Source organism: Rhinolophus sinicus, linkage group LG05, assembly GCF_036562045.2.
Source record: "Rhinolophus sinicus isolate RSC01 linkage group LG05, ASM3656204v1, whole genome shotgun sequence".
Lineage (NCBI taxonomy): Eukaryota > Metazoa > Chordata > Mammalia > Chiroptera > Rhinolophidae > Rhinolophus > Rhinolophus sinicus.
Window position 1 is genome coordinate 91,446,395 of NC_133755.1, and position 10,763 is coordinate 91,457,157.

At 45.1% G+C, this 10,763-nt stretch overlaps 1 pseudogene; it reads right to left on the bottom strand.

Moving 5' to 3' along the window:
- Nucleotides 1–1,219: 1,219 nt before the first annotated feature.
- Nucleotides 1,220–1,447, bottom strand: LOC109448890 (thymosin beta-4; annotated as a pseudogene).
- Between the last annotated feature and the right edge of the window lie 9,316 nt (nt 1,448–10,763).

A 10,763-nucleotide genomic window follows, 5' to 3' on the forward strand; every position in this document is an offset into this window, starting at 1 on the left:
ATGTCCACAGCTACCCTGCATCTTCCCAGTCCTGAATGAACTCAAGTCCGAGAAAGTGGCCTTCGTCCTGAGTCTCAGCTGGATGAAGCCTGCATTCCCAATTCAGAGGGACCCCAGCATAGCAACTCTGTGTCCCGGAATTTCCAAGAAGTCTTGATTTCAAACAGCCTGCTGTGTTGGGAGACCATGTATTAGGCCAGTGCCAGATGAATGTGTCCTGATTTTTGTTTCAGAAAATATGGTCAGCATAAGTGGAGAGAGAGAAATTGGAAAGGACAGTAATTGGAGCCTGGTCCTGGACATGAGGTGGAAACCACAGAGAGAGGCTCCGTTTCAGTTTGCTTAACAGCAGCTATCACAGCCTATCAGGGTAGAGGGGCCGTCAACGTCAAGGTCTTGTTCAGCCTCAGTCTTTCCATAAACATGTCCTGGCTGCTTTGAGTGCTGGCTCAAAGTCAGAGAGACAAAGGTTTGAATCCTAGCTGTGCTACTTCCTAACTATGACCTTGGGCAAGATGCTTAACTTCAATCTCCGCACTGTGTAAACCTGGAAAAATAATGGTACTTAATACTGCAGGGTTGTTTTTAGGGTTAAACAAACAAATGACTAGAAATATATTAGCCCGACATCTGGTTCCATAATGGTTACCGTACCCTTCTTCCTCACTGTGTGTGTGGCACTGTGCTGGGTGTGGGGACACCAGAGTGAACAAATCCTGGCGTGTGGAAGACACTGCTCATTGCCTGCCCTTTATCCAAGCTGTCTCCCACCCTCCTTCCCTCTCTCCTTCTCTTTCTCTTCTGTTCTTCCCTCCCTCCCTCTTTTCTTTCCATGATAGGCCCTTGTTTATTCAGGGTGGCACAGTATCCCTCTAAAAATCACTATGTTCCCATTTTCTTTTTTTCTGGTTTTAAAAACTTTGTATTTGCATTATTTAAAAAATTGTGCATTCCAACAATTAAAATTACTTTAACAACAACAACAAAACATGGCACTCTGATGAAATTGCATTTACAGCCTGCAGGACACCTGGGACCACCTTGGTGTTTACTCTAGATTTCACTGTCATCCCACCCAGCTTCTGCCTTCACCAACACGCAAGTTCTTTTCCTTCCCTACCAGCCAGCCAGGCGTATGGGAGAGGCAGGTACGGCCTTTGCTGTCAGTAGTTCTGATGTGAAAGAGGGTAGCGTAGTCATCTTAGACTTGATCCAATCTCTTTGCATCTTACAAAGTTAAACGGCTAAAAGAAGTAAAATAAGAAGGCAATGCTTGTGGAATGTACAGTGCGTATTAGCGGTGCGTGCCTCATTACGATTCGCCTGCTTGCTTCTTCCGTGCAATGGTTTCTTTTGAAGGCCGTGGATTTTTCTCTTGCGTTTCTGTCTTCTTCTATTTCGATTTACTGAATTTCTCAATCTCAGCCATATCGGGTTTGTTAGACATGGTTGCAAAGGAAGCACAGTGAGACATGCGAGCGAGTGGCGTCAGATCTGCTCAGTGGTGGTCGCGGAGTCCCCATTTTTTTTTTTTTTTCCTGATGGAGAAGATGGTCATCTGATGTGATTTGGGCCAATGAAATGTAGGTGGGAGTCATTGGGTGGGATCTAGCAAGACTCTTTAAAAGGAGACGATGCTAGAGGTAGAGTAGCCACCTCCAACACTGATGGGACCAGTGTGATGACAGAAGCCATGATGCTAAGGCAGAGCAGGAAAATAGAGGAGTTGAGACCTTAAAGGCAGTCGGCAAAATGGGACCCAGAGGCCAAAAGCAGCCTGCTGTCTGTTTTTATCTATAAAGTTTTACTGGAACACAGCTACGATGTCCATTCATTTATGTATGATCTGTGGCTGCTTTCACAGTACAATGGCAAAATGGAGTAGTTGTGACAGAGACTGTGTGTCCTGCAAAACCTAAACGATTCATGATCTTGCCTTTGAAAAGAAAGAAAAAGAAAAGAGATAGAAATTTTGCCAACCACTGCTTAGTGGAATCAGTGTGTCCTGTATACCAACTCTGAAATGCTTATCCCTGAGTGTCTTAGTGATGACAGTAAACCATTTAATTTAGTGGGCGTAATGCTCTCTGACTCTCCAATGTAATACTAAAATGTGCACTGCCCTACAACAGGATTGCTTCCGGTTTTGCCAAGATGTTGCGAGCTTCTGCTGGAAGGCTCAGGGGACAGTGTATTTGTGAGGGGTCATGCGTTGCAAGCAATAGAAATCCCCTCTAACCGATCAAAGCAGAAAGGAAATTTTTGGCCAGCCGAGGAAAGGTTTGAGAACTGGTGTGAGAAAGGGCTGGTACTAGGCATTTTGAGGCGTAACGGGAAACAGTCTCTCCCTGAGGCTGAAGGTAGAATGAATGATGGAACTCTTGGTTATGGGAGGGCAGCACCTTCATTAATGGTCCATACAGATAGTTTTATGAGAGAGACATCCATTTCCAAAAAAGGAAATCAGGGTGCTATCAGAGTGCCCAAAAACTGAGGGTCCATCACAGAGAGGAAAATCCCTATGTCCAAAATCCATCATCACTGTGAAGAGCCTATTGGTTGTCCTTCCCGCACCCCCCACCCCGCATCAGTTCTCCTCTCCTCTCCAGTGGTAATAGAACGCCATTTTGTTTAAGCAGGTCACATGGCCATCCAGAATAAAGATGAGTTTCCTAGTTTCCTTTGCAGCCAGATGAAGGCATGTCACTGTGTTCTTGTCATTGGGATGAGAACAAAAGTGATGTTTGTCCTGGGAGGTGAACTTAAAGGCTGTGCCCTTTCCCTCTCCTGTTGCAGGGAATATGGATGTGAAGTTTCCCTGTCTTGGGCCATGTGGGTGAGAGCATCACCCCAGGGGAGGCAGTGCCTCAAGGGAGAAGGAGCCTGGATCTAGGACACCATGGAGTCAACAAACTACTCCTAGACTGCTCACCTCCAGAAGGCATTTGCCATGACAGAAAAGACACTTCCCTCAAGTAAGCCACTGTTTGTTCTGGTCTCTGTTATTCCTAAGTGATACAATCATCGACTTCCAGGAAGCAATTAATCATATTGAGCTGAGTGCTGAGTTCCAGTAGCTTCCCCCCTGTCGATCCCCCCTTGACACTGTACACAGTATTTCTAAGTTCTCTTCCAAAAGACAGCCATCCAATATTTCCCAGAAACCCCCTCCAGTCCCCACATCACCACTGCCATTTCAGCTCTAGTTGCTCCACTGTTCTCTGTGGGACGGGCCAGTCTCCTAAGGAAGTGCTCTCTCCGTTCGTCTTCATCCTCCGCTGGCCTCACACCAGGTACGCTCAGGCCAAGTAGGGTGGACAGAGTGGGACTGTCACTCCATTTTAGATTTTCTACTTTACAGTGTCTCAACCAGCTTTGATAAACGGTTAGTGAATCAATACCTTTTAATCTTTTTCTTTAGCCCCAATAAGGTATATAACATATTATATTTGTTTTCTATGGACACTGGAATGAATTACTGCAAACAGTGACTTGAAAACAACACAAATTTATTATCTTATAGTTACGGATGCCCAAAGTCTGAAATGGGTCTCACTGGGCTGAGTCAAGGTGACAACAGCTGCATTTTCTTCTGGAGGCTCTAGGGGAAAATCTATTCCTTGCCCTTTCCAGCTGGGCCACATTCCTTGCCACCCACATTTCTTGGCTCATGGTCCACTTCTTCCATTTTCAAAGCCAGCGATGTTGGGCCAAGTCTTTTGATTCTGCCATCTCTCTAGTTCTGAATCGTTTTCTTTCCTCTTCCACCTTGAAGGACTCTTGTGATTACATAAGGAGCTAATCCATGATAATCTCCCTATTTTAAAGTCAGCTGATCAGCAACCCGATTCCTGACTCTGCAACCTTCACTCTCTTTGCCATGTAGCATAACATATTCACAGGTTCCAAGGATATCTTCAGGGGCTATTATTCTGCCCACGACACCTATCGATGGTGGTGGCTGTGACTTCCATTTGTTGAGGCTGTCTGTGGGCCAGGCACAGAAATAAGTACGTTGCACTCAGTGTCTTGTTTAATCCTACAACCCTGTGGCAGGCAGAATTCTAAGATGGCGCCCAAGAGTTCTGCCCCCTGGTGTAAACATCCTGTATAATCCCTTCCTCTTGAATGTGGGCAGGACCCGTGAACATGATAGAATGTCACTCTCATGGTTCGGTTATGTAATAAGGCAAAGGTGGTAGAATCATTAATCCCATGATTAGGTAATATGAAATGTCATCTTCGCAGACAGGGGAGAGATTCTCCTCTTGACCTTGAAGAAGTGAGCTGCCATGTTGTACACTTCCAGTGGAGGGGGCCACATGGCAAGGAGCTCAGGGCAGCCTCTAGGAGCCAAGAGCAGTGCCGTCCAACAGCCAGCAAGAAAATGGGGACTTCAATTATACAGCTGCTGGGAGCTGAATTCTGCCAACCCCTGAATAAGCTTGGAAGCAGATTCTTCCTCAGAGCCTCCAGATGAGAATGCAGGCTGCCAGAACCTTGATTTCAGCCTTGTGAATCCTGAGCAGAGGACCCCACCTGGATGCCAACCTACAAAAGCTATGAGATAACGAATGGGCTTGTTTAAGGCCCACTGTTTTTGGTAATTTGTTATGCAGCAATGGAAAACAAATACGTTTCAATTTAAGAGAACTGAAGCTCAGAGAATCTGAGAAATCTGCCAAAGCCAGAGAGCTAATAAGTGGCAGAGCTGGTATTCAAACGCAGGTCTATCTCCAAATCTGAATTTTTAACCGTTATTGCTTCCCAGCTGACAGGCACAAATAATAGATTTGGTGTTTTATTTTTTATTTATTTAGTTTTTATTATTTTTTTTATTTTATTGTTAGTACTTCATTTGTGCCTCATAGAATCAATATCTTTTTTGGCTTTTAGAATTCAAATTATGACTTTTTTTCTGCAATGAGATATCTCACCTATTTTATACCATTTGGGCATTTCTGAGTTTCTGCTGGGCTTCCCATCGTAAAGTGATGCATTGTTTTTGAACACCATGGCACCAAAATTTAAATTCTAGAATAAGCTGGATGTGTGATCACATTTAAGGGAGAAACTTTCATTGTTTCAGTCAAACTTCAAATTGACAAAAGCTACAAAGCAATGCCATTGAGTTCACAAAATGAGTCCACATACTAAGCAAGCCCATGTCTTGATTCTGACCAGAGCAATATTGACGTTGCACATATGTGCATGACAAATGTGTGTCCCATTGTAAGGAACCTGGAGGAAAGAGTCCCAGAGAGCAGTATTCAGGCTCTCGGCATCATGTGGAAAGGTGCTGGCTCGGTTATTAGATGGCCATCAGCTGTAATCAGACGGCCATCCGCTGTGGCTGGTTGGTCATCAGCTGTTACAGGTTAGCCACTAGCCACTAATATAACTGCCGTGGCTACACTGGTAAGAGGGTTGATTGGTTGGCAGAGAAGTGGACAGCGGATTGCGGTTAGCAAACAGATTGCGGCTAACAAGGGGGTTGGTTGGCAGAGAAGCAGGGGGCAGATTGCGGTTCCTGCTTCCTGTGTCTCCAACCCACCCGCTAGCGAGAATATAGTGGTATGATTCCTCATCCATGGCTCCGTTGTTGTTCCTTTTTGGCCTCACCATATCCTGTGTTCTTGTGTGGGGAGCGGGAGAGCTGAGACCCTGCATTACAGAACCAAATGTGAATCAATTGAAAATGTTACTGAATTTTTAGTAGTTTTTCATCTTTAGGAATTTTCTCTACCATAAATGTAAAAAAGCGTAACTACTATCATCAACTACTACATTAAAAAGGGGCCTTCCGACTTGAAAGCTGGGAGACCCTACTTCTTAGGGGGTCGTGCAAGCTCACCTTTGCCCCCACAGCCAGTAGCTGTGCAGAAAAGTACAGATGTTCTAGTTATCCTGGGTTCTTTGCTTTGTGGCATGTGCCTTTTCTCTTTGAGGGATGCTTCCATAAACTTTTCTGATATCAACGCCATCCACAATTTTCTAGAAGGGAGGTTTGAATGAAGTTATTGGGTCATCCTGACTGATTTGTGGCTTATCTGTCGAGGTGATTAAGAAGCTTGTGGTAGAGCAAAGCCCTTCAGCTTCTGGCTGTTAAGCTCTGTTAGGCAACTAACCTGTGCTCTGGGGGAATGGTTAATTAGTCGTTTCCCACTAATTCTCCTGGGCCTGAGGAGAGGCTGGCCTTTGAACTAGAGGTAGTTTAGGTGGAGTCTTCTCTCTCAGGGCACAGAAGGCCCAACACTACAGCTCGAGGCCCCTGCCTGCGGGGTGACCAGTCCTTGATCAGGTAATGCCAGAATCCTTTGCAGAGAAATGGACTCACACCACCCCAGGCAGGGAGCTATTATCCTTCTAGTTTTCTTGAATTTATTGAGGAAGAAGGCAGAAAGCATGAACTCTCATCCTGGCTTTGACACCCCATAGTTGTGTAGCTTTGGACAAGTCATTCTGCCTAATGTGCCCAGTTTTCTTGTGCACAATGTGGATAATATCTTCCTCAGAACTCTCTGGGGAGGATCTTGTAGGGCTAAAGTGTTTAGTTTTCAATTACTGCATAACAAATCACCACACACTTGGTTTAAAAAGCCAGATTTCTTATCTCAGTTTCTGTGAGTCAGGAGTCCAGACACGGCTTAGCTGGGTCCTCTGCTTTGGATCTCACGAGGCTGCAATCAAATTGTCTGCTGGGGCTCAAAATTTAGTTCCTTGAAGTTGTAGGACTGAAGGCTTCCCTGTCTTGCTGGCTGTCAGCTGGAGTCCGTCCTCAGCTCCCAGAGGCCACCCTCAGTTCCTTGCCATGATGGGCCTTCCAACAAAGGCAGCTCACAACATGGCAGCTTGCTTCTACATGGCCAGCAAGGGAGTGAGAGATGCCAGGAAGACAAGTGTTACACTCTTATGTAATGTAATCATATCATCACATACATGTAATCATGTACAATCTATCACAGTCTACTGCTGAGAAGCAAGTGACAGGCCCCATACTCAGGGGATGGGGATCCCACAAAGACATGGAGGCCAGGAGGCAGGAATCCTGCAGGCCACCTCCAGAGTCTGTCTGCCACATACCCCGAACTCCTTCAAACCAGGAAGTTTGCTCAAACGCTGAACACCATTTCTTCCTGCTGAAATCAAAGCCTGACCCTTCTTATCATCAAGCCCTCCAGCGACATAGTCAATAGTTACCCCAGCCCATTCATGTGTTTATTCACTGACTCAGCACCTGTTGAGCACTTACTATCTGCCAGGCAGTGAGTAAGGCCCCTTTTCCCTACCTTCTCTTTCCTAAAGTAAATGTAAGTCAGAACTGAGGGGCCTTAGGTCCAAGAATTTGGGGACAAGATGAAAAAATGTATTTTTTGGGAATATAAACTCGAATGAAATATATGCTACTGTCCATCTTGAGAACACCTGACCATAAGATGTAAATTGAGGATGGGGACAACCTTAGAATCTTGAGGGAAGACACAATCTAAAATGTGATTATTGCAAGAGAAACTGTAATTGATCTCATATTAATTAGATAGACTCAAATGAAATAATGAATTTCTTGGTAATTATTCAAGATTACTTGCAGTAGACGATCTTATTGTTCCCAGTATTTGGGGCTCCCCTATCAGAGGACCTACATCCCTGCCTGTTGCCATGTTGGTCACAGTGCCCCCTATGGAAAGAGTATACTTCCAGGTGCCATTGTTGTTGGACATGACCATGTGATTGGCTATGGCCAATGGAATGCAAATAGCAAGTGGTGTATGCCACATCCGATTGGAAGCTTTAAAAGCCATTGAGATTTTCCCTCTGCCATAAGAATGGCTGCTCCTTCAGCCTGGACCCTGTAATAAAGACGTGTGGAGCAGAGCCACACCTGCCGTTATATAAAATGTGAGTGAGAAGTAAGCCTTGTTGCTTTAAGCCACTGAGATTTGGGGTTGTTTAATACCACACATAACTTAGCGAAAAGTGACAAAACACAACACGGAACCAATTGTGCTTTCTGTGTATGTTAGAGGGTGCTAGATGGTGCCATCCCTATTGCCTTTGAGTTTCTGCTGAAATTCCCAAAACAGAGAGGAGGGAGGACAGAAGTTTGAATTGATGAGAGATTCAAGTTTTAATTTAGATTGTATGGGACTTTCTAACAATTGAAAATCAAACTATTACATTTTTCTAAAAGGGAACAGAAAAGCTGTCATCCAGGGTTGGAGAAATCAGACCCAAGAGACAGATTGAAGGAAGAGTGATGATGGAAATGGAACTCTCTCCTGTTGGTGCCTTGTCAAAGTGGGCCCATCTCATAAACCTGGTACTTTATTTATATGGCTCTCCTCCTTAACGGGAGAATTTGAGGAGCTATTAAGGCAGCTGCGGTACCTAATGAACAGGTTACCTCGTTTTAGATAAAGGCGCTAACTTTCTTAGAATAGGAATTTGGGAATGAAAAAGACTCTAGAAACCATCAAATCTGATCCCTTTATGTTGCAGGAGTAAAAATCAGTATCCAAAATGTAGAGGCCGCTAACTTACTTTTCTTTACCCTCTTCCCACTCAGAGGCTTTGGGGTTTGATTCCCAGAGTGAACCCATCACCTGGGAAGAAATGGCCCACCAGTTACCCTGACATGTAAAGGGCATATTGGGTCCCTTTTCTCTCTCCTGTGAATTAGTGATTATGATTTGATTCCCCAGGGCCTGTGTGCCCCTGAGAGAGCTAACAAAGTCACGGTGTGAACCAGATTACACTCTAAGCTTGGGGCTCCCCTAAGAAGCAGCCTGCAACACACCAGCTGTGATGGGTCATGGGCCTTCAGCCCATTTCCAAGTTCTTAATGCATTTGACTCTGTTATGGCTGATCTTCCACTTCTCTGTCTTACTTCCCTCGAATGCTCGGTGTGTCCCTTGCATGATGCTGGAGTGAGGGTGGCAGTGCTGATACCCAGGGCAGCCTGGATGGATCTTCTGGAGGACTCTTGCCAGGTCTCATTTTGCAGAGACATCACTTTTGAGGATAAGGGAGGTCCTGGAGGAGGATTTCACCCATCACATATATGCACACACACGGGCACAGTCACCTTCTGAAATCTCTGAACAATCTCCCTCCAGCTGGTGCAGATCACAGCTCTCCCCTCCCCACGCCTGTGCCTCAACTGAGTTGGTTTGCCTGCGGGCTCCTCAAGGACAGTCAGCCTCACTGTTCACCTCACCAGGACTGAGAATGAGAATATCAGAGGTAGCAGAGATCTTCAAAGAGTCAAACTTCCATTGCCACATTTCACTTTTAACTGCTAGAGAGTTAAGCATCTTGTGGGTAAATTGACAATTGTGAGTAAAGACGATGTATAGAAATAGTTGCCTCTGGTAGCTTCTGTTTCTGATCTATGTTGACCCATTATGTGGCTCCATCCTGCAGGGTGGGCTTGTTTACTTTGCACCTGTATGTGATTTAATCTCTGGGCTAAGCCCCGAGGGGTAGGCCAGGGCAGGTTATGGTGCAGTCACCACAGGCAGTTCTCCTGAATGGAGCCCAGTGCCTGGCATGTAGTAAGTGCTCAATAAACCCCAGCCCAGGAGAATGACAGCAGAAGGTATAACCCATCTATAGCACAATAGCCCTGGTCTTTTACCCACAATAGGTGAAAGACTTGTTCCTTCACCCTTCCTTCGCCCAGGACTCAGGGACACTGATGATAATTAAGGGACCCAACCCAGCTGACCTCCTTTGACTTTTGGTTCCTCTGTTTAGAAATGCCATATTTGTGGCTTCAAACATATCAAGAGAATTGAATCTGAAAGATAGGCAATTTGGCCAGGTTTCAAACCCACTTACAACTCCAGCTCTAAATTTAGATGTGATCTGTAAAGTTGAGTTTCAAGTTCCCCTTGACTTGGGCAAAGCCTAAATTTCAAGCTATTGCACATTTTAATATCTGTTCTTATGATTTCCCCAAATTTGTTCCTCCCCTTTCCAAATTGCTCTGGTTGTTGTAGCTTTCATTTGGCCGTTGCCCAGACTTCTCTCACATTATTATCTGTTATCCTTACACAGATATTGTACTACGCGTTTCTCTTTAGTCTTGTCTCCTGGGCTGGACTGTAGACCTCTTGTGACCAGGGGATGTCCTCAGGCCTCTTTCTTCCCCAACTGAGCAAAACTTGCCGAGGATCTGACGTGTCATGGGTCACAGTTATGGCTTGAGGGTGGCTCAGTCGTAAAACTAGAATCTGAAGGAAGGTGTGTCCCAACCAGATTTCCAGAGCCTTGGCTTTCTGATTTACTTAATTATTCATTGAAAGTAAGCAAGTACGAGTAAATAAGCAATGTAGACCTCTAGAGAACAGTGGTTTGAATTAAGAAGTTTATGCAGTTTAAGAAAAGCTGGTGAAAACTAAACCATGGTACTGGGCAAAATCCAGTCAATTCAGAATGGCTTTCCCTCACTCCTGCCGTACTGGTACTACCTGACTTATTTGTTCCCATGTTGTGGGGAGACTAAAGGAGTAAAGGGTTAGAATTTGGCACATGGGGCAGAACTGCAGTTCAGATCACATGTACCTTTTCACACCCTCAGTCTTCTTTTGGAGAAAGAGAGGGTATTAGTTTCTTAGGGCTGCTGTAACAAAGTACCACAAACGGAGTGGCTTCAACCACAGAAATTCATTGTCTCACAACTGTGGAGGCCAGAACTCTAATCAAAGTGTCTGTAGGGTTGGTTACTTCTGAAGGCTGTGAGGATAAGCCTGTTCCATGC